Source organism: Manis javanica, chromosome 15 (assembly GCF_040802235.1).
Source record: "Manis javanica isolate MJ-LG chromosome 15, MJ_LKY, whole genome shotgun sequence".
Classification (NCBI taxonomy): domain Eukaryota; kingdom Metazoa; phylum Chordata; class Mammalia; order Pholidota; family Manidae; genus Manis; species Manis javanica.
The window spans coordinates 52,075,872-52,100,927 of record NC_133170.1 but is presented as its reverse complement, the minus strand read 5'-3'; the positions used below and the strand labels follow the sequence as shown (position 1 = coordinate 52,100,927).

Here is a 25,056-nt window from a genome sequence, read left to right as displayed (position 1 = left end):
AGTCTTGGTTTACGAGAAGTGGACTGAGGCACAGATTGGTTCCTGACTCTAAATGGTCTTGAAATTCCATCAGTCTATTGCTTCCGTGGGAGACAACAGGAGAAATCTTATTCCAGCATGTCACCATCCCACTACCCAAGGACAGTAAAATGATGAAGGATTTGAAATCATCATTTACCCCCAACCGCCCTACCAATAAAAATACAGAAACAGGAAAATATCATTTTGCCAAATGTTAAATATATCTGGTCATTCATAAGTGCATAAAGGGTAGAATGAACTAAAAACAAAACTCACTTGTATCTTCTGTCCTTCTTTGTCCTTGGATGGCCATGGCACATAAGGCATATAATAGCTTCTTTTCAGAGAATACTTTATATTATCAAATTGCAATACCTTCTTACCCAAGTGAGTGGCTTTCACAATAAATTCTACATATAAATCTTTGGGCACATGCAAACTTAATCAGTGGGAAAATGTGCTAATCTCACTGACATTATGTTCGGGAAACCCAGTGGGGAAGAAACTTTGATCTGAGACTGTGCTCCCATTGGACTAGAATCCAATACTATTAGCTACTTAGAGGATCAGCTTTACTGAAGACAGGTTTGGGCATCTTGGAGTAACCAAAAGAAGGTAAGGTTTTCAGCAGTCCAAAGGTGTGAGGCAGTGTTCTTTTTCTCTTAAGAGCCTCAAAATATTTGGAAAAGAAAAAGATGATTGAAATCGGTAATTTACTGGTAAACAATTTAAAATATTAAAAAACTAGGGAACAGAGCTTTGTTAAGGTAGACAAATGTATTTGACAATCTGTCTCCAGCCTTATTCCATCATCATCCTAACCATACGGTCTATCCAAGTGTCCCAAAAATAGTTGAATGCGATGGACAGGTGCAACAAAGCAGAGGTGTATGATACTGCATACTCTCTAGGACAACCTGTGTTGGAGAAGCAATGCTGCACTTTTATAAAATTAGGATCTCTGAGCTTGGCTCTAAGTACAGAAACTCCATATTTATATTAAAAAGCCCTGTTATTTGAACACATACCCAGTCACCTCAAAGAGCAAATAAGTGTACCCCACCCCTGTCCCAGCCAGCTCACAAACTACCTTTGGGCCTGAAAGCATTTTGGCTTCTGCTCTGCATCTATAGTCACTGAAATTAATCCCTCTCATCAGCTCAGTTGATTCTATAGGCGACTCATTCAAGACTGGATGTGGTTAAGGCCTTCATCCTTTCACATGTAGATTGGTTCAGGGACCTTAAAATTCTTGGGAAAGCAGGTAGTAAATGCATAAGTAAGTTTATAAGTACCTTCATTTCCTATGTTATGCTCCCAAAAAGCATCAGTCTCTCCTCAATAGTTTTACTCATGTGGTCTTCCTCCTCCAAATTCCTTTCTCTGCCTCTTTGGCAAAGCTCATGCTCAGATTAAACCTCTTGCTTAGTCCCATTCCTAATGCCTGTAGTTTATGCTCTCCCCTTGCTCCCCTGCCCTCACAGAGCTCCCACAGTGTGGCTCAAACACATTAGCATGTGATTACCTTGTTTTGTAGTGTTCCCCATATATGTGTATTTCAGTTCTCCAACCAGGCTGAGAACTTAATGAGGTCAAAATCCTGCATCAGCTTTTCCACAGCTCAAGGAATCTTCATTCGCTCTGACCTCATAAGGCTTTATCAGTATTTATTCCCACATCTTTCCCTTTGGCTCCATGACCCTCTGAGAGCACCTGCTGGTCTCACCTACTTGCTTATCTTTCTCTTTGTTCTCCCCAAGTAAGTCCTTTGGCCAGCGCTTAACCCTCAGTTCTGTGATCTTCAGTCTTGTTAACTTTCCTCCTTTGTGATTTTATTCGTGGCCAAAGCTTTATGTATTACTTCTAAGAAGATGACACTCTCAGATATAATTTAGCAGTATAAACTCTCTCCAAAATTCAGTCCCAAATCTTAAAACATCTGCAGGAGATGGATGTATAACTATCAGTCCCCCCAAATGGAACCAAAATTTAAATTACTGTGTATAAAATTAAATGAGTTGTTTTATTTTAAAATTTCATCTCCGCATGATTTCTTTATTTCTGTTAGTGTTACGGCGATATTTTGAAACCAACTGCCCTGAAGCTTTAGAACAACATTGATTCATTTATCTGTCCTTCCACTTCTATTATCAGTGTCATCAAATTCTATCAAATATTTTCAATAGTTCTTGAATTCATGTTGTCCTTTCTACTCCCATTACCACTGCCCATTTATAGGATTTTATCTGCTTATATTAAACTATATCAAGAACCTCCTACCTTAAGCCTCGATGGATTGTCCACAATGACACTTGATTAGTTTTTCGAGAACCTGCTTTTATTGTGTTACTCCCTGCTGAAGAATGTTCAGTGGCTCTCTATTATCTGTGAGGCAAAGTTCAAGCCTTCTAGTCTTTCATTTAAGTTTTTTTTCTGATCTTACCCCAAAGAACATCAAAAGGCTATTCCAACCCTCGGCCACCAGCCCACAGAAACTTCTATTTCTACAAGGCACTGACAACTGATTTTCTGCCATATTTATCTGGTCCCTTTATTTGTATGGCTACCCAGGAAATTAATGTCACAACTTCACCAGATAACTCATTAAACCTCTTTGTTAGTCTCTCACAGAATAGCTCTTATCTCCCAACACACGCCTTTGGCAAGAGATATCTCTGTTGCATTTCTCCAGAATGTGATTGTCACACAAAAACTTAAGTGCCAGTAGTTCCTTTTGGAAGTGATCCTAGAGAAAATAAATAGGAGACTAGGAAATGTAACCGAGAAAAGAGGAGCCCATAAGTTTGCTTCATTGAGTAAGTTGCCTGCTGAGACCTAAAGATCAGTTCCACTGGTACCTTTGGGAGACAGTGTGGGAGATGCATCAGCATTATTTTACCTTATTCTAAAGTGCAAGGAGGCAGGGGTATTAACCTCTGACTCCCATTCATCATTTGTTGAGGGCTGCTCCTGGCAGCATTAATTCCCTGGCATTTCTGGCCTGCCCCACACATAGGCCAAAACAAAGTTTTCATGTAGAAAGTATCAGAAGATTGTTGACATATTCTGGGAAAGTAAGTGCCAAGAAGGTATGGGAAGAGTGTCAGAAGCATCTGCTTCCAAGTGGAGCAGGGACTAAAAAATATGGGTCAAATTGCCTTGACTACCCTACTGTTAAAGACTCGAAAGGACAATGCACAAAAGAAGATATTGGGGTGGTCGGTAAGCATGGTGAAAAGCTGCTCAAAGTCATTTGTCATCAGGAAAATATAAAATAAAGCTACATAAGATACCCATTCCTACCCACCAGAAAACTAAAAAAAGAATGACAAAATTAAATGTTAGTGAGCTTATTGAAGACCTAGAAATCACATACATTGTCAGTGGCAGGGTAAAATGGGATCTGCTTGGCAGTTTCTTATAAAACTAAATATATGTCCACCTATGACCCAGAAATTCCATCCCCAGTTGTTTACCCAGAGGAAAACATATTTACACAAAAAGACCTTTATAAGTATGTGCATAGCAGCCTTATTCATAACAGTCCCCAAGTGGAACTCATTCAAATGTGCAACAAGAGGAGAATGGATTAAAAAAAAAAAAAGGATACATTCATAGAATGCAATACTACTCAGAAATTAAATAGAACAAACTTCTGATATGCACAACTACATGGATGAATCTCAAGATCATGCCAAATAAAAGACCAGGTACAGAAGAATAGATATGTGAGATTTCATTTATCTGAAGTCAAAGATGAGGAAAACATATATAGTAATAGAAATCAGAAAGTTTTACTGGGAGAGTTGAGGGGAATTGATTAGAATGAGGAATAAGATATTTTTCTAAGGTGATGGAAATGTTTGCCACTTATTTTGGGTGGTCATTGCCTGAATGTATATATATATGCCAAAACTTATTAAACTGAACACTTGAGATCCATGCATTTCATATGTATTTAATTAATATACCTCAAACAAAGAAAAATATACTGCCATTGCAAAAGACTGATTCTGAATTTCTCATGGTAATAAAGGAGAGAGATGGCTCAGAAAACCAAAGCCCAATGATCCAAAAGCCTTAATTTGCTAAATCCCGTAATTGGCTAATTTGAGTTCTGCTATCTTTTCCCTCCTTGGTGTGCCCTCTGAGAGCAATGCCAGGTAGCGTCTAGCAGCCAAGAGGCAGGCAGCCAGAAAGAAGAGCAAAGAGTCTGGATAAAAAGCCTCTGAATAACCAAAAGCTGGCAGCATCCTCTGGTGTCTGCCAACAGATCAGGGGTTAGGGCTGTTGGAGCAAGAAAAAAATCAGGCACAGCACAGAAGAAGGGCCCTCTTACATGCTTCCAGAAATTGCAAAGCTCCAGGGAACACTTGCTATTCTCTCTACTCAGTCAGCACTAGCAAACAAAAGAAAGACAAAGGGAGGGGCAGCAAGAAGCTGCAGTAAGGAAAAAGAAAAATGATACAAGGCAGGAGGGAATAACTAATACTAAGATTTCTACACAGTGGAATGAGCACTACAGGGGATGTTAAGATATAACACGTGCCTGCAACTTACCACTGATCAGACACTGTTTTAAGTTCTATATTTACACTGTGTAACTCACATATTACTCATAACAATATTATGAGGTAATTACTGTTATTATCTGCATTTTATAGGCGAGCAAACTGATGCAGAAAGAAATGAGGTAAATTAAAAATGTAAAGACATGTAACTATTAAGCAATACTGTTGATTCACATCTAGGCAGGTTCTCCAAATCTGTGCTCTCAACTATGCTATAGTAATAGTCCTAGTTTGGATTCTTCCTAAAACAGATTCTAAGGCAAGGACCAATTTGAGGGTATTTTTGGTGGTGGTCGGGGGAGAATGATTACAAAAATCAGGAGGGAAGGAACAGTGAGACTCGATCAGAGAATGAGAATCAATATTAAATGTGTGTTACAGAGATCTATATGATAAAGTAAAAAGCAATAAATTCTGCTGAGACCTCTGAGAAAGTTTCAAAAGCCACCCAGAATCGTCCACTGAAATATGGGAGGCTGGAGCATTTGTGGACTGGCTTCTATCCCCACTGGGAAAAGGTGGCCCTCAAAAAAGGAAATGATTACCCCCAGCACTTCTAAGCTGTGTTCAGACATGGGAAAATGAGCTGTCTTGGTATCAGAGGAGGCCCTGGGGCATAAAGTGGAAAGACACACATGCTGTCAGTGCCTGGTGAATGAGAACAGTCCATCACAGCTGCAGCTGAAATCAGAGAAGAGCCAGCAGTGGGACTGGAGGAACACGAGGTGGTCACCGGAGGCGGCTCCTGCAACCAGCCATCCACCTCTGAGAACAAGTACAAAGGGAGTATTCATAACAACAGTGTTTATCGATACTTACTCCTGTGTCTTTCATGCATTTCTCTCTAAATCCTCAGAACAATCTAATGACATAGTGTTGTTACGTACATTTTACTGAAGAAACAGGAACACACAGAGTTTAGGCAATTTGCCTAAGGACACGCAGCTGGGAAGGATACAGAGCTAAGGATTAAAGATTCAAGGGATGCAGAACTAGTGTGGATTACGTGATTAGCGACCTGTCATCTCCAAAGAATAAGGCTGCCGAATGAACCACCTACTCTACTCTGAAAGACAGATTAAGACAGTAACTATTATAAGTAAAAGTTAATACAAATATATTGAGAAAGTCAATGATCCAAAACTGTTGTGGGATGCAGGCATGGGCACCAGTTACCATTATGGAATAACACCACCTGTTCTGGTGGGTAGTATCATTACCATGTGATAAAGCACTTAAGTTAATGAAAGTTCAATAATAAGTGATGATACAATAGCTAATTCAAACTGCCCACATTTGTCTCCTTTAAAAGTTATTAAATCTCCATCACTGAATAGCCTCCTCAGTGGGAAGAAACTGCAAGATAATTCTAGAAACACAGTCAATAAACTTACATTGAAATTACTTTAAATATATTCCAATGGTAACCTAAAACTACTGCTAAAGTCAGTCTTCAGGAGAATTTATATCCTTTATAATAAATACTATTAAAATATATGGACTAGCATGTACTAACTATAATAATGATTGTAGTGGGCATGTTTCACCAGTGAAGCAGCCCAGTCAGTGTTCCCAAAGCTCCTGCTGAACACAGCTTATGCCTACATAGACCTGGTTAGTCCAGACTTGGTAGTCAGCTGATCCAGTTTAGGCTAATCAAATGACCTTCTCCAGGAAATACGTAACTGCTATTCAATGATGCGTAAATCTCCATGGGGCTTTTGAACTAAGAGGTGCTGTAAAGGGCGAACTGGAGTTTGACTGTACGAATGCAGAAACAAACAAAGCCCATCTGAGAAGGGGTGGCAGGAGCAAGAATGAGAGGGAGGGGGAAGCAAAGAGAAAAAGCAGAGAGAGTAGCAGAGACAAGAGACAAGAGACATGCTTGCTTAAAGGAAAAGAGATTAAAGGAACATTTCAGTTCTGGATGCTGAGTTCCATAAGATATTACTGCATCCAGAGATTAATTCCTTCTTTCCTGCACAGGTGATCTGGAGTAGATATTGCAGTTAAATGACAACTGACTACACAAAGTGAAAGGAGCAGATGCACAGAATGGAGCGAACTTGAGAAGCCATGTGATCCAGATGGACAGAGAAAGCAAGGCTTTCTGGGTTCCCTAAGGCTTGTCACACGTTTCCTAGGAGTCCCGTGACTGACCTCCAGTGACTCCCCCTTTGCCGTCAACAATTTAAGTGGATTTCTCTTCTTAACAACCAAATGGTTGCTTTTTTGGACATTTGTGTTCTTTTTCTTTGCCCACATACCTACATTTTCACCTGTAAAATGTATTTAGTGTTCTTCCCCTTTGAGTTGCTAAATCAACATTTCCAGTTGGCAGTAGGGGTTCAGTGATCCATCACTGAGGATTTTAAAGTTGTTTCAGTTCTAAAGCAAGAATAATATAAGTAAAGATGAATTGCCAAGCATTACACATAAATAATGACATTCTGGGTCAAGCAGTTAGTGTAAAACACTACAAAGTACAAAGTACATGTGAGAAAGGGCAACCAGCAAGCAGATTGTTAAAAATTTGTTTAGAAATGTGACATAATCTAGCTTCTACTCTCCAAAACACAGTATTGTACAAAGTATCCACATCTATATTATGTTTGTTATTATTTTTTTCCCCATTGTTAATATAATTTTAGCCTCACATTACAGGCAGCCTGATAGGAGAGAATTGGAAAATGTTTACGTACATATATACTATACATATATATGTGCACACAAACACGCACAGATACAGGCACACACATACATACATTTCTTAAGTATTCCCAATGAACTTTTTCGTAAGCAAATGTCAACACGAAGTTCACAGAGAGGCTAAGTGACTTCCTGTGTGTGTTTATTTCCCGTACTGCCCATGAGGAAGTCTAAAAAGAACAGCTTATACCCAACAGCTCTCGGAGGTTCAATAGGTTTTTCAAAGTTCCCTCCCCACCCCGTGCCCCAAGCAAAGGATTCCCGCTGGGCGGTTTCTAAAGATTTCACTTACAACCAGCAGAAAACAGAGCCTGAATGGACAGTAAAAACCACACCAAACTTCTCTTTGCGCGCTGTGTGGGACAAGTGGGGGCTTTGTTCATTTACAAAGGCCTGAGAGAAAGAGAGGGACACACTCCCCATCGTATAAGAAGCTTCTTTCAAATAAATCCTTTTAAACGGATCTAAATCCTGACGCTCAAAGGGAAGGGGGCTGTACGAGGAAATGGGTAGAAACTTTTAAGTTCTCACACCCATACCCGAAGAGCAACGGAAAAAAAAGTTTTCTCTGACGTATTATCTTTGTAACATTCCTCAGAGATGAGGCTCTTGCTCGGTCTCTGCATATCTGCTTCTTGGAAGAAAATGAGGCTCTTTTGTTATTACTGCTATTGTTTCTCCCCTGACATGGAGACTGTCTTTATTTTTCCAACATCACTTCTTTCATGATTCATAAATAGAAAATATCTGAGTGAACTCTGCTTATAAGAGTCTCTTTTTATAAAATAATCATTAAACATGGTGCTTTCTGGCACTTAATTCTATTGTTATTGTCCGGCTTCAAAACTTCAAAGGGTGGAATGTGATGGAACAGTCTGTGTTCTCTGTAGACATGTTCTCGGGCTTTCGCCAGCTGCTGTGGTACTTTTCAGCTCCCACTGAAAGCTACCCCTGGACCAGCAAGGTTACACCAGGTGACTCGCCACTCACTCCTGTATGACTGGACTGCTGACGGACCTCCCTCTTAGACATGGGGAACTGCCACTTAGTGATGACTAAACCTCCTTTAGGAAAGAGTAAGCAGCTCTGTCCATGATTAAGGACCAATTATTACAATGACTCGGTACTTGGGAGACTGGAAAGACAGATTCCGGCATGAAGGTGAATGGAAAGGAAATCTCACATTCTCTCAGTTGCTTTCACATACTTATCTGGGAAGGAATCAGGTAAGTTAAAGCCGGGCTCTGCTCTGTGGGGTGAAGTCCCATACCCTTAGCATGTTGGCATGAGTATGCAGTTCTTGCCAGGAGCAGAGACCTTTAGTATAAGTCCTATATTACCATTTTTTTCTTTCATTCCCATATCACCTCAAATTTATTCTCCCCTCTGTGTGATGGAGTGATCCCAGGAGGAAGGCTGCAACAGAAAGTCCTGAAATAGGAATGATTCCTAAGCAAGAAACTGTACCTGTTTTTAAACCTGTAGATCAGAATCCCTAAGGACCTGACGGATCAGGCTGTGCCTTAGAAAAATATATACAGTCGTCTCTGCCACCCCCTCCCCAAACCATTGCTGGCACAGAGCTCCAAAAACCCTTGTAATTTCCTAAGTGATAAGAGCACTAGAGGCATCTTTTGTTCTAATATTTGGCTTTTGACCCCAGTTCCTGACACAGAGCATCTAAATCCCTTGGAATTTCCTGGGTGATAACAGTGTCTTTTGTTCTAAGCAGGCAGTTTTTGGTAGGTTCCTGGATGGGGGCTGGTCACCAGAAATACCAAGCCATGATTATAAACTTAGAATTTCAGCTCCATACTCCAATCTCTAGAGAGGCAAGACAGGCTTGAAACTGGGTTAATGACAGATCATGCTTATGTGATGAAGTCTTCATAAAAATCCCCAAAATAAGCAGTTCAGCCAGGAGAGCTTCCAAGTGGGTGAACCCACGAAGGAGCCAGGAGATGGAGTATGCAACCTCCACGCCCCGTCCGGCATGCCTGCCCTCCCCATCTCCTCCATCTGGCTGTTATCTGTATCCTTTATCAGATGCCTTTATAATAAACTAGTACAATGTTTACTGAGTTCTGGGAGCTGCTTCAGCAAATTAATGGAACCTAGAAGAGGATTGTGGGAACCTCTGAGCTGTAGCCAATCAGTCAGAAGCACCAGTGACAAGCTGGACTGGCATTTGGCATCTGATATGTGGGGGGTGGGGGGGAGGGGAGGTGCAGAAAGCGGTAGTGTTGTGGAATTGAGGCCTTAACCTATGGGGTCTGACGCCATCTCCAGGTAGCAGTGTCAGGATTAAGTTAAACTGTAAGACCCCCAGCTGGTGCCACAGAAGTACCTGATGGGGGAAAATCCTCACACATTTGGTCACCGGAAGAGTCAGAAGTGAAGCGTTTCATGTGAGTAGCAAAGGACAGACACACAGGGGAACTGTGTGTTTCCTACTCAGTTTCCTTTCCTATAAACCTGGACTGATAACAGAACCTTCCTCCTAAGACTGTCATTGGAATTAAATAGATCAACAAAACATAGAATGTCTCAAACTCATTAGATGTTACTAATAATTATTAGTGAGTTAAAATGTAAATATTTATTTATTTATTTTTGACACACTACAAACACATAACTTGGGGGACTAGAATTTATGAGAGCCTTGCTTCCTTTCCTCTGTCCCCTTTTCCTTCCCTTTTCCCTCATGTTTTCTCTTCCTCCCTCTTTCCCTTTCTCCTTTTCTCTCTCCTTTCTTTCCTTTCATCCCAAGTGGAAAAAAAAAAAAAGAAAAAAAATCAACCCAGCAAAGGCTAATTTCTTTGTATCTGAGTAATTGATTCTAATACTTATTTTTCTTTTCCACACTAAAAGTCACTTCACAGCTAATTTCTGGCTCAGCGCACAGTCAATGAGCCCAAGCTCACTCCCCTTCCTGCCTGAGTGTGTTGGAAGTTAAAGTCACAGAGAACATCCCTGGACGACAGTCCTGCAGCCCCCGAGTGACTGAGGCTGGAATGGGCTGAATCCCCCAAATGAAATTAGTCTATAAAAATGACAATAAGATGAATGGAAAACGATTCTTACAAGTCTTTTAATAGCTTCACGTCAAAAGGTAAGCGAGTCTCCCTGTTTTAAGAGGAATTTCAATGCTAGACTATGAACGATGCTGGGGCAGGAGTTAATCATCTTATCTCTGCAGCTGGAACCATGTCTAGCACACAGTCGATGTGCTGCATGAATCAAACGTCCAGTCATTCATTAAACACGTATTTCATGAGGGCCTTCCTTCAATAGGCCAAGTACTATATAGACATTGGGACTACAACCACAAGAACAAAATTAATAGAGATTAATAACTTAACTAGTAAGGGAGACAGCCATCTGAATAAACACATAAATAGTGATATAATTGTTTTAAAGGAGAAGTACATAGTAAAATGAGACTATACAGCTGGGGTGCCCACCATGACCTGGCGGCAGGAGAAGAAGCTGCAAGGGAGGATATATATATCGATGGGCGATATTTAAAATAGTATGTGAAAGATAGAAAGGATGGAAATACTGAAAGAATGGCTCTGATTATGTGAAGGTTCTGGGCAACAGAGAATAGGGTTGGTGTGGGAAGTTCAGTATGTCAAGAGTTAAGGGAGAGAGCAGTGTTCTTTTTTTCCTAAGAGCCTCATTTATGCATGTGTATGAATTTACATTAACTACCTAAACACTTTCAACCACATTTCCCATATTCACAAGTGTTACCTCTAGAGTCCACTGAATTAGTGGTGGCACCAGAGAAAAATAAATCTTGGAGATCCATTTAGGAGAGGCTATCATTAGGACTTGCAGGGGAGAGGGACAGTGGGGATGAAGGATATGAAGAATCACAGATGATTCCCAGGTGATAGATGACACGGCCATCCATTAATTGAGGGAGCAAAGATGATTATACTGGTGTCCCAGCTAATCCTAAAAGATAATAAATTCAAGTTTGAACATAGTGATGCTGAGATGTCTGTGTCTAGTATGTGGAGAACTGCAGATTTGGTGTTCAGCAGAAAGCTCTGGGCTGGAGACTTAGGAGTTATCAGTAGCTAAAACCTGCAAATGACCTGAGTTGAGACGGCAGGAAGCTGAAGGCTATCATGGAGTTACTGGTGGAAGCTGAAGGTGATGAGCTAATTCAATTAGGCCCAAGATCTAAAAAAATAAATTCCCAATCTACCAAAGACATAAGGAGTGATGTTTTAGTGGAAAATTCTATAATATTTTTGTTTCCCTGCTAAGAAGTATGGCAAAGAATTAGGAGTGGTTTGCCCACGGCATAAGCTCATTCTAATATTAGTACCACCTGTTGAATTCCCACTTCAAAGGTCGCAGATGATGGGGAGTTTTCATTCTAAAGCAAACAATGCACTCCATGAAAATCACCACAGACTGAGAACGGGTCTGGGTGTCAGAGGATTAAGGCCAGCATAACAAATGAATCTTAATGACAGTGGTCATTATTATCCTTGGTAAATGGCCTACCCACCTTGGAACTCCAGTTTTAATCATCCTCCAATACATTCTGCTCCAAGAAATCCTGCCTGAAGTTACAACTCCTCAACATGGTTACAGTTTATGCTGTAGAATGGTACCATGCATTTGTTACACACTATTTCAGGAGCTCACTGAATAGCAAATAATGTTAACTATGTTCTAGGCACGGTGCTAAGCCTGTGGAGGCATGAGGAAGTGACCGATTCTCACCCTGGGTAAACTTCCATCTATTGGAATACATCAGTGGGCACTCAGTACCTGTTTATTGAAAGAACTGCCTCTACTCACCTCTTGTTATCAGAATTATGCTCATTTCGAGCTCCTGAAATATGAGCTAGTTGGTCAAGTTTCTGACCAATGTATAGCCTTCAGCAGATATTAATTGCTCCTTCATCTTTATTATCACATCACTTTGGAACTTAACAATTTTTTGTGTATTTGACAGGTATATATAAGTTCAAGTGTTAAATATGGATTTCTGCACACATTTGTATCTTATACTTTCACGCATACACATACATTCCACCACCTTTTAGATCAGGGATTGGCAAACTTTTCTCAGTAAAGAGCCAGATAATAAATATTTTAGTTTTTGCAGGCCGTATAGTCTTGGTTGCAATCATTAAGCTCTGGTGTTGTAAGGTGAAAGTGGCTATAATCAATCTGTAAGAGAATGGGCTTGACTGAGTGCTAATAAAACTTTATTTGTAAAAATAAACAGTGGGCTGAATTTGGCTTGCCATAGTTTGCCAAACACTGTTCTAGACTGCCAACTTTTCTATTTATCTTGGTAGTTTCCCCACCAGCTAGCATAATGCTATGAAAATAGACACTGAAAGGAATGGCCTCGAATCAATTCACGTATTTCTTTATATGATTACAGAAAATTGATTTTACAGTTTTTCAATTGCTGAAATTGATTTTGAAATTCAGAAGGAGGAAGAAATCACCAAGATGGTAGGTCGGTAAAACACTGGTTTTGATGAGATTGATAGAGATGGAAAAAAAGTGCTGAGGTGGAGAAATTAATACATCTATCAGTATTTTCTTCCATTTACCTACAGAATATCCAATTGGAAATATCCTACAGAAATAAAGATGAACAGGTCTAAATATAAAATTAGAAAATTGTAGATTAGAGAATAATGTTTTCAGCCATGCACTGAAACGAAAGTAAAATCATTTAAATGATTTTAAAAGATGATGTTTCTGAGGAACTAAGTCAAAGTAAACAAATAAAAAATAAAAAGAATCAGAACACAAAGAACAAATACCTGGGGCCGTCTATAGGGAAAAGTCCATTTTTAATTATGACATTACTATGGATTGAATTACTTACTTCCCCCCCCCCCTCAAATTTAAACTTTTGAAGCCCGAATCCCCACTGGGGCAGGATTTGGATATGGGGCCTTTGAGAGGTAATTAGGTTTAGATGAGGGCTTGAGATAGGCTCATAATGGGATTAGTACCTTTATTGAAAGAGACACCAGAGAGTTTATTTCCTCTCTCCACGATGTGAGGTCATAGAAATAAGGTAGCCATGAGCAAGTCAGAATGAGAGCCCTTACCACGGATCCAAATCAGCCCACACCTTGATCTTGGACTTCCAGCTTCCGGGACTGTAAAACATAAACTCCTGTTGTTTAAGCCACCCAGTCTGTGCTGTTGTTATGGCAGCCTGAGCAGACTAACGGAAGGACTAAGGAGAAAGTTGGTTAGTTAATACTAGCTAACTACACCTGTAAGAGAATATCACTAAAGTATAATTTCATGTTTACAAGTGTTCCCCAAACATATCTTCATCCTACAATACTCAACAAAGAGTAAGAACTTTCTAAGTTTCTTGATTTCTTTTTCTTGGGTGCCACCACTAATTCAGTGGACTCTAGAGGTAACACTTGCGAATATGGGAAATGTGGTTAAAAGTGTTTAGGTAGTTACATGTAAATTCATACACATGCATAAATGCATACCATACATGTCTACACAGACATGTGTTTTCGTGATTATAAAGTGATTCACCTAGAGCTGTGCAAAATGATAGTTTCCTCCACTTCTTCTCTTCCTTTAGATAAAATCTGATGAGAGTTTGTTCAAAAGTGTATATAGCTTCCAAGGAATAAGAGGGTACTGAAGCTTCTTGGAAGAAAAGACTATAAGAAAAAGAATCAAGTAAACTTGAAAAGAAGCACAGTTCACATTATATGTGTGTGTAAACATACAAACATACATGTATATTACATATATACACACATGTGCAAACATACGCACAGAGAGAATGACCGAGATGCAGAACACACTTTCATTGCCCAGCACTTGGTGTACACTATTTAATTCATCTTCATAGTAGCTATGCATGATGTCATTACTGAGGACTCTTGAGCTAGAGCTGGTAAATGGTGAAACTCAGTTTATAAAGTAAATACCTCCATCTCCAGAATACTTGCTCTTCATTCCCCTTGCTACCTTGCCCTCCACTCAATGGATAAACCTCAGAAGCAGAATTAGGAGAACTAATCAGAAGGATCAAAAAAAAAAATGTTTGGAACAAATGTGAGCTAGAGAGAGACAAGAAAAATGGATGGGATAGGGCACTCAAGAGCGATATTTCCATTTGAGGATTTATCCTATGGGGCAGTAAGTTGCTGTGGGTGATTGTATATTGACTGCTGGAGAAACCTATTGTGTGGCTTCTTCTGGCGATGTTCTGTGCTAATTGGTTGAGAGACATTGTTTTTCTAACTCTTTGATTCCTCACCCATCCATTGTCTTACCGAATTTCCATCATTTCTATTGGCATATAATGAGGAAAGCATCTGGCCGAAGGTCATTTGCTCTCTGTAAGCATACTAATGGCCAATGGAAGGCAAGTCAATGACAGGCTGCTTCTCAACACCTGCCTTGAAATTGCAGGTATTAACACGAGGGAAGCCTGGCACTCAAATAAAGGGCTTTAGGGTAGTAAACTGCTTAAAAAATAGACTAGCTGTTGTTTGGATGTTGGTATAAAACTGACAGGCATTTCAATGACACTCTAGTAACTGCACACATAGCAGATGGTGTCTCCATTGGCAAGGAGTGGATTTAGCAGAAAAGATGCACTGAGAAAAAGAGGAATTGCCAGATCTTGGAAAAGCAATGAGTCATACAGGTTAGTGTCTGAGAAATGCCTGGAAATTCAACACATTACTTTGAAAGTTGCTGTGTGAGTAGAAAAGATGGGTGAGGGTTATCTGTATCTCTGAAGCCTGAAAACTGCCAATATTGCAAAACAGTTTGCAGGTTGCATGTCACTAACCCTTTCAGGCAGAAGACTTGATTTTGCTAAATCGATTTTGAATTTTTTTCTTTTTTTTTCTTCTTTGGATGCCTAAGTAGATACAGCAGATTGGGTTTTACAATCATAAAAGGAAACATATGTGGCCCAATTGAAGAAGCTAATCTCGTATTTCCTGCCACATCGGAAGTCTCAACTTTGTAGGATCAAATCCCTAAATTAAAAAATAACTATATCTTCAGAAAATCATGGTTAAGATTAGACAAGGCTTGCAAGTTTGTTTGTGTAAGCTGAATTTGAAACAGTCTTTAAATTAAAATGTGGCATATATTTAGCCTAACTGAAAACATCACTAGGCAATGTGAATATTTTAAGTATACGTGTGTGTGTGTATGCCCTGACATTTTTATTCCCTCTAGAAACCTCACCACAAGGAAATGTATAATTTTTGATAATTGCTTTACAACACTGAGCTTGTAAACCTCCTCATTCCCCAACCCCATCCCATCCCTACTTCCACCAACAGCTACGATCCTCACCCATTCCAAGCCACCAACCAGTACCCAGGATTGGCGTTCACATATGCATCTCAACTTAACTTTATAAGCATTTGCTTTTCTTCAAAATCATAGTTTTAAGTCGTGATTTTACACAAAGATGCAAGTATCTGGAGTAATAGCCACATTTCTTATGATGGCTTTCAAGGCCCGACCTGACCTGAAGCCTGTCTCCCCACCCCACTGATCACTTCTTCCACTCTGTCCCTTAATCACTCTGCTCTGGTCATCCTGGCCTCCCTGCTGCCTCTCACACATACTCAGCAGGCTCTTGCCTCAGAGGCTTGGCACTTACTCTTCTTTCATCCCGGACAAATCCCTTCCCCCAAAACCTCAAAGCTGTGTTTAAATGTCACTTGCCAGAGGGGCTGCCCTGACCATCCTATATAGAAGGGCACTAAGCTTATCCCACCCTTGCACTGTGTATCCTCTTTTCCTATGTGGCAGGCAGAAATCTGAGTTGGTCTTCATGATCCCCACCTAATGTACATGCCTTACACAATCCCAAGGATTCTGAAAATGATGGAATTTTATTTCCGTGCCATAGATTTGTCCAAAGGAAGATTATCTGGATGGACCTGACATCATCACATGAGTCCTTTAATTTGGGTCCCAGGTAGAAGAAATGAGAGTTTCACAGCAGCAGAGATTCTCCTGCTGATCTTGAAGAATTAAGTGGCATGTTGTAAAAAGGACCACATAGCAGGAAATAGTGTGGTTTTAAGGGCTGAGGACAGCCCCTTGGTATACATACAGCAAAAAAACTGGGATCATTGTCCTATAAATGCAAGGAACTGAATTTAGCCAACAATCTGAATGAGCTTAGAAGAGGATCCCACACTTTAGGTATAATAGCAGCCCTGGCAGACACTCTGATTTTAGGCATGTAGGATCCTATGCAGAAAAGCCAGGTATGCCATGCTAGACTTCTGTCCAAAGGAAAGTGGGGGATCATAAGTGTGTCTAATTTCATGCTGCTTGGTTAGTGGTAGGTAATTTGTTACACAAAAGAGAGAACAATACAATCTTTTTATTTTCTCCAAATTTCTTATCTCCACCTGGCATATTATATATTAACTTTTTTTCTTTATTACCTGTGTCCCCTCACTAGAATGTAAGCTCCAGGAAGCCATGGACTTTATCAGTTTGGTTCACTTTGGTATCCGTGCCTCCTTAAACAGTGTTTACAACATAATGGCTCTTACTGGATATTTACTGAATGGGTGAAGGAAACTTTATATTTGAAGAGGGTAGATGCTAGCTTCAAAAGAAGCAAGGAAGAACCCCATGTCTGGTGACACTCAGAAAGAGTGGGAGGGTTCCTTCCCAGGAGATTGGCTCTTGGGGATTTTTTCCATTCTGTGTGTGTGTGCGTCACTACATCTGTCAGCATTCCCCCACCTCTCCCGCTGTCCTTAGAAATCAGCTGACCATACCCTTCTCAGAAGTGGGATTCACCTGCATTGCTATCGCAGGTGCTGGGACGTAAAGGCAGCATCACTGAAGGACTCATAGGAAATGCCAAGGAGGAAAATGAGCCCCCAACTGAAATGCAAATTAAAACTATAAGAAGATGCTATTTCACATCCATTAAGATGATTATATATATATATATGAACAAAAGCCACAAAATACAAAAACAAACAAAAAGCAAAAAAGAATAAAAAACAAAAAGGAAAGAAAAAAACAAAATAACAAGTGTTGGCAAGGATGTGGAGAAATTGGATCCCTTGAGCACTGGGAGGAATGTAAAATGATACACCTGCTATGATGTAGGCAAACAGTATGTTGGTTCCTCAAAAAATGAAAAATAGAATTACTATATGATTCAGCAATGTCATTTTGGGGTACACACTCAAAATAGTTGAAAGTGGAATCCTGAAGAAATATTTGCATACCCATGTTCATAGCAGTACCAGCATAACAGCTAAAATGTGGAAACAGCTCAGGTCTCTATTGATGGATTAGTGAATAAGCAAAATTTGGCTTATACATACAATAGAATATTATTCAGTCTTAAAATAGAAGGAAATTCTGACATATGCTACAAGATGTATGGACTTTGAAGACGTTATGCTAAGAGAAATAAGCTAATTACAACATGGATATACTGAATACTGAACTGTATACTTCACGATGGTTAAGATAGTAAACTTTATTTGTATTTTACCACCAGTACCACAACAAAAAATTGGAAAAAAAATGAACTCCCATAAATCAGTAAATAGTTTTGAAAGGCCAGAAACTAGGATTACTCTTAAAACTCAAATGCAGAAGAACATACACCCAGGGAACCAATGCTGATAAGGAATTCAAGACTAAAAGAAAAAGAATTGGAAAATATATTTCCTATAGATCAGGGGATAATCCACCCAACACACAGAGGCTTGAAAACCTGAAGCATAGAATATAACTGAAATAAATTTTTAAAAGCCAAAAAAAAAAAAAAGGCTGCAAGAAACAGATGTACAAATGTTCATCTAGAGTAGGCAGTGTTAACTTGCCACTCTGAGAAACTGACAGATCCAATAGGCCAAGAAAGAAAAGCAGTTCTATAAAGGATTTAAATGTAATTAATAAGAGGCTAGACTAACAACGCATACATACACACATCTGTAATAGTTCATGCTCCAAAAATAGAAGATACGTGTTTGATTTCCAAGTCCCATTAAAGTGCATAAAATGGTCATAAACTTGGAATAAGCCATGGAGGCAAAGCGTTTTTAGTGTCTATTCCTATTTAAAGTGCATGGGAGGTACTGAAGTAGATGGCAAATTCATACATCTTCAACCATCTTGTAGAAAATAGATTTATTTGTGCTAAATAAACAATGAAACTGGGAATGCATGTCCTAACCATTTGGACATCTATGGGAAACAGATGCTTCCACACACAAAAGGATTTATTTCTCTACAGATGTCACCATGGACGGTCTCATGTTGTCCTGTTGTTGTGGCAAGTACATTATGAAAGAGAAGAACAGCATCACTTTAATCCGTAAAAACTTTCCCACGAATGGCAACCCACACTATTTTCCAGAATCTACCACCTCAAGATACCAGATGGTGATGACACAGATTGTTAAGACATCATATGTTGAATACATTCAAACATTCATTCACAAGATTAATAATGGAGCTAGACAGACATTAGCAGATAGACAAGAGAAAAAAAAATGTGTTCAAAATGAGATTCAAATGGGAAACAAAACCAACCAGTGTAATCAGTGTAGTCTAGCTTCATGAAAAGGCAGGAAACCTCAGGTTATAGAGGACAGAATGAAAGCTGTTTCTCAAACTTTGCACATCAGTGCAGAGGACTGGATATTTATTCACCATGCATTGTACTCTGGCCACGTGCCAAAGTCTTCCCTGGGTACTTAGAATTCAAAATTGGAACTTGCAAACTTTTCCATTAGGGGATCACCATCTATTTGATGCAATTAAATGACATCAGTGTGTGATGAATAGAATACTACTAAACAAGCAAGGTAGAGGAAGTGGCCCAGATTGGGACTAATTAACCCTGCTGGGGAAAGGAGGACATAAGGAAAGAGGTGATCCAGGACTAGGTTGGGCAGTGTGGGGAGCCGTCTACAGCATTCAGGGAACTGAGAGAAATCAGGCTTTACTGGTGCACAAAGAAGAGGTGACAATGACAAGGGCCTGAAGCTGTGAATAGCTAAAGCCAAGATGCAGGGCTGGTCATGCTAGTGAAAAGTGCCCCTGTGTCCTCAGATGCTGGGATGCAAATGCAGTGACATGCAAGGTGCAAGGTACCCTGGCACAGGTGGGTGAGGGATCACAAACTGGAGATGGGAAACCAGTTAAGAAGCTGTCACAATAGTCAAAGCAAGATTAGGGCCTGAGTTTATGCATATATTAGGAGCTCAAAAAAATATTTGTTGAATAGACTTATTGGACATTTCTACCATGTTCATTTTAAAATAAAGAAGATAAAAAAGGAGGAAAGAAGAAAAAAAGGGAAAAAGAACTTGTCCTTGACATAGCAACACCATTGTCATTGAAGAGTTCAAATTGAGGATGTCAGAACACCCACTGTTCTCAGCACATGCCGTCTTCTCTCCTGGTTTCCATATATTCTTTTCCAGCTTTTTTTTTTCCCCTGAATGACTTTCCTGGAAATGTCCCCTTTCTTCCTTTTAGCAGCCTGATTTCTACATTTCTGTCCTGTTTATAATTCCCCTTTTCCATTAACTCTTCCCACATTTGCAAAGATCTTTCTCTCCTGAAAATGATATAAGGCATTCTTGATGATATGATACATTTTACTATTCCTAGCTCTTTTATGTGTTTCCTAGAGGTCAGGGAGTTGTAGTAATTCATAGGCAAATCAGTACCAAGCAAAGTGTTGAGCCCAGAGAAACATCATGCTTAAGAGATCTGAGACCAAAATCACCATATAAAAATCACCTGTGTTATTAATGAAGAAACTCTTAGAGTAAGTCTTGCTGAAGATCACACTGTTTGAGGAAGAAGTAGGATTCAAACTCTGGGCATTTTTCTAGTATTTCTGTGTCAAAAATTAAAGGAGATCCTCTGGATTTTCAAGTCAGATTTTTCTCTTGATAAGCTGCTTATTTCATTGGAAAGATAAGCAGGTGAATTTTGCAGCAGAAGCTGCCAGTCCATTAGGCAAACGTGAGTCCCCGGGTTCTGCTGAGATCCATCAGGAAGATTGTTAACAGAAGATGTAAAAGATAGTGTACCTGAAAACTCCATTGTTTTCTTAATGACTAAGAGAAGATGTGCCAGATGCACCCAGAAAGGGGTAGATTCTGAACATTTCAGAAGCATGGTCATGACCCAGCTCATGGAAAGTTCCAAAATAAAGAAAACAAAGAGTACACTGTGAATCCTAAAGCTCTCAAAGGAAATACTCTCTCTCCCTCCTGACAACAGCAGTTAGACTAATTGCAAAGAACTTCAGGTCTTATGCTCAAATTAAATATTCATAGAACTCCATTTATGTGCTGCATTTAGAAGTTAAGAGACTTTTAAAACCCTTCTGCATTCCCAGTAGTCAGCTAATCCATTAGAAATGTGATACCCACTCTAACCCACAATAACAGAGTGCCAGTCCAGGCAGCCAGCTGAGCTTGGGAGCTTTTTCAAGAGTGGCAGGCAGGGGCTTGAGGATGCTAAGTCATTCTGGCAGTAAATCTCTGGCCCTTTTCACCAGTGAGGTTTATCACCAAGCAGTTAAGTTAAAGGGAGGGATAGGCTTAGGGGAATAATGTGAAGGGGGAAGGGAAGTGTTCGTAGTGACAAAGATATTATTTTCTTATTTGGTAATGACAACTGATTCATATGTAGCCTAGGGGTAAAAAGATCTAGTACTCAAAAAATTTAAATATTTATTTAAGATGAACTTGTGTTTATAAATGTGTTACTCAAAGATGAATGGCTGCTGTGCAGGTAGGTGGCTTCTTTCCCACATTATTAGTTCACTTTGCCATTAGTTGGACTAGGAATTACTAAGCTACAGATGTGTGGGCCATAGTCAGTCTACCACCTGTTTTTGTAAACAAGGTTTATCAGAACATACCCATGTCATTTGCTTTCCCATTACTGAGTATATTATTAAGTAGTTGTGAGAGAGCTGGTATGGCCCACACAGCCAAAAATATATACCATTTGACCCTTTAGAGAAAAATCTGCTGACCCCTGCTTTAGAAAGATATCAATGTTACAGAGTTCAAATTTTTACTTGAACTAAGCCACTTGTGACTTCATTGTACTTAAATTATTAAACACATACACATACAAACTACACACATGTACAGTATTAAGAAGACAAAACTGATGACTCAAAATTTAAGAGAATTCTGAAAAGTCAAATTTCTTGCAGTTTGCTTCATCAGAACAGGCACAAATGAAAGAAACTTTCTGAGCATTAAGATACAACCATGACTGAGTAATGGTGTTTCTGATCCTGTCTCCTGAATCTCCTGCTATTCATTGGCATTTTCTGAACTTACTGATAGAAACTGCATTTTACTCTCATGATTCCTCCCACCTAACTAGGATGGGGAAGAACATTTCATAGAGACAGAAGAAATTGCTTGGATTAACTCTGTTTGTTATATACCAGATGGGCTGGAAAGCTTCGTGGAAACAGTCCTTTAGAAGCTCTTGCTGTCCTCTGAATGCCTTATTATTTACTCAGAGTAAGTCTTCCATTGCACATAGCAAATACATGTGTTGCCTAATTTATTATTTACCTGACATGTTGTTAACAAGCAGAGCTGGAAACCAGGACAGAGTACAATTTCTGAGAGAAAAAAAAAATCAGACAAGGCCAGGGGAGCAGGAGACTCAGGCCAGTGTGGTGACCAGGCATAAAGCTCTTACTGGACCCTTCCAACTCAGGACCCTTTGGAGACATGATCAGGTGGAATTACATAAACAGGAACATTGAAGTTGGATGTATATTTGGATCTTTTCCTGCAAGGCAGAATGAAACAGTGAATAGGCAAGTCAACCACACGGTCTCCAAGCAAGAAGGAAGTGTTCAAGGGAACAAAATGATTTTCGATCCTTTGTACCTCTGGAACTCTAATTTCTTAGATATTCTGGTAAGAGCCACCTCAGTCATCTCCTGGGCAGTGGCAATGTGCCTTTATAAATGGTAATCCTATTTACCTTCACCCCACTTTTATTTAATCACAAATAGATATCATGCATTCCACTGACTGAGTTCCTACTATATGCTAAGACACCATGGTTCTAAAAATGAATGACTCATATCCTGCCCTTGATAGTAATTTGGTAGAGGAGGACAGAGATATTCCAGTATACTGAATATATATTCAACAGATCATTTCAATATATTGAACATATACTTTTCAGATCATTTCAAAATAATATATTAAGGCCTAATAAGAGGTTTATAAATTGTAATACTATCTTTAATAATTCTGTCCCCTAAATAGGAAGTAAGTACACAAAATACATGAATTAAAAATATGCCTTAAAACAATGCTTTTAGTCATTCTGTGTTCTCAACTTGAACATTAGCAAGACCCAAAGCTCTAAGTGCGATGAGAGGTAAATACTCACTGGTGCCTCCTGAACACTGCTTTCAAGAAAAGATGGCTCTCTGTCGACTTTATCCCAGAGCTTAATGGATTAAAAGCTCCTAATGGGCAAGTGCTTTGTGTTGCGCACCCTTGTATTTCCCATAACATCTTGCACAATGTCAAGTGAATAAAAGGAAACACCCAAGGTCCCAGAGAGAATGAGTGGCAAAATATGGGTCTGCTTCTCAAGACTTGTGACTTTTCCCTGTATCATCCTCAGGGCCAGTCCTGGTGATTTAGGAGAGGAATCAAATTCCAAAGGATGGGTGCCACGTGCCTGCACATCTGAAGCTCATACCTGCAGAGCAGCTAGGCTTGGTTCTGCTTGGCTTCCTCTGCAAGAGAAAGAAATGGTCTCCAGGCTGCTGTCACCCAACCCTGCAGAGAAACCACGAGCTCCTCACTGAACGTCATTCCAAAGTCTGGTCCCATCAAATACAATGGACGCCAGTGTTTTACAACCTCTAAACTAAAGAGAGTTCAGCATTCTCTTTTCCTTTTTTATTTTGTTTTAAATAAAATAGGCACAAAAGATTGTACTATCAGGCACATTTCCAGTTGTAATTATTTTTAGCAACTCTAGCTTTTTTCTCTCCCTTCTTTTTTCTCTTTTTCTTCACCTTGTTGTGTGTGCACATGCACACATTTGTATGAAAAAAAAAATCAATGCTTTCCTGGGGAATGTATTTTTGAACAGTTTCATTCTCTTAGTGTTCTGATCTGAATAAGTGATTAAATTGAAGGGTGGAAATAACCAGGAGAGGAAAAGAGTGAAATACAAAAATATGAACCAAGCTAGTTTAAATATTATATGGACATTTATGATTGTCATTTGAACGTGATAAACTTTTAAGTTACTTTAAAGGAGTGCCTTGCAAGCAATCCAGGTACAAACATGATCTCCCCAGGTTCCTAGATTCACAGCATTAATTGTATAGCTTGCTTCTGCTATTCTACATTTTTAAACTCTTTTTTAAGCCATCTGAATCCCTTTCAGTAGAAATAAAGATGTGGACTCAAGAATCTGGGGTGAAAAGTTCAGTGTTGAAAATATCTTCTTTGTCACTGCTCTGAGTGTGCTTAGAGACTCATTTTCTTTAATCGGACAAAGAATTAGCTTTATGAAGTGGATTGTATTTGTTTTTTCCTCACCCAAATATTCACTCACAAATATCACACGTTTAAATAAATTATTCAGACACCTCTCAAAAATCTTTTTCATATTTTATCCCTTTGCATTTTATACATCTAAAATCTAAAAGATACTATCCTATACTTGAACTACATTCGAAATTATGGTACCTAAATGGTTCTTATTTCTAGCTCTGCCCCAAGAACAGCAGAAATTGAGGCGTCTATACAATTTAGATTATAATAATGAAATAGTTCTCCACCAAATATGAATGTACTTTAAAAGAATGTAGTACTATGAGCAGGAAGCTCATAACTAAAAAAGTCACATTTTGGATTTCATTTCCAGAGGAATGAATCCGACGCTATGAGAGTCCTCAAAGCTCAACTCATACAGCCTGTAAGAATTAAAAAGCAGCAGGTAACAGCCTAACAAAGGGGACCCACAGCAGAGCTGCCAGCCCACTGGTTCTCAGCCTGGGACAGCTTTGCCTCACAGGGGACATTTGTGGTTGTCATAACAGGTATTTAGTAGATAAAAGCCAGTGATGCTGCTAAACATGCTACTCTGGCCAGCACAGCCTCCCCAGCAAAGAACTGTCTGTCCTAAAATGTCAACAGGGCCATGGCGAGGAACCCAGTGCTACCCCAGGATCCATCACCTCTTGGGAGTCCCCATAACCTACCATTTCAAAACATGCTTAGGGCCGAATGGCATATATTCATTCTATCAATGGAAGTGAACAAAAAACTTAATTTTCTTTTTACTATTTCTGCAGGACCCCTTCATATAACCAGAGGCCCTGTTGGGTGTTGTGTAATAACTAAGACTGTGGATCAATGATCCTAACTCAGTGCTGACCCAGTTAAACGGAGACGTTTTGGCACTTCTCAAAGAATTGGGAGGGATAGTATTTTACTTCTCATTCCACTGCCAATTCCTCAAAAGCCTCAGGAAAAAAAACCCCCACAAACTTCAAGTTTAGAATATACAAGATCATAATCACTTAAAATTTAAAAAAATATATATATATATATATATGTAGATAGTTCTTCACATCCAAGCAGAGAAAGAGCATTTTATAAAGGTAAAAACTTTGTTAACTTTTGATCTTATCTTTTTGGGGAATTTTCCATGTCTGTAAAGCTAG

The 25,056-nt window shown here is 39.4% G+C and overlaps 1 protein-coding gene across 2 annotated transcripts in view; it reads right to left on the bottom strand.

Moving 5' to 3' along the window:
- Positions 1-25,056, bottom strand: part of RBMS3 (RNA binding motif single stranded interacting protein 3) — a 1,487,986-nt gene that overhangs the window by 780,515 nt on the left and 682,415 nt on the right. The gene's annotated exons all lie outside the window — the stretch shown is intronic.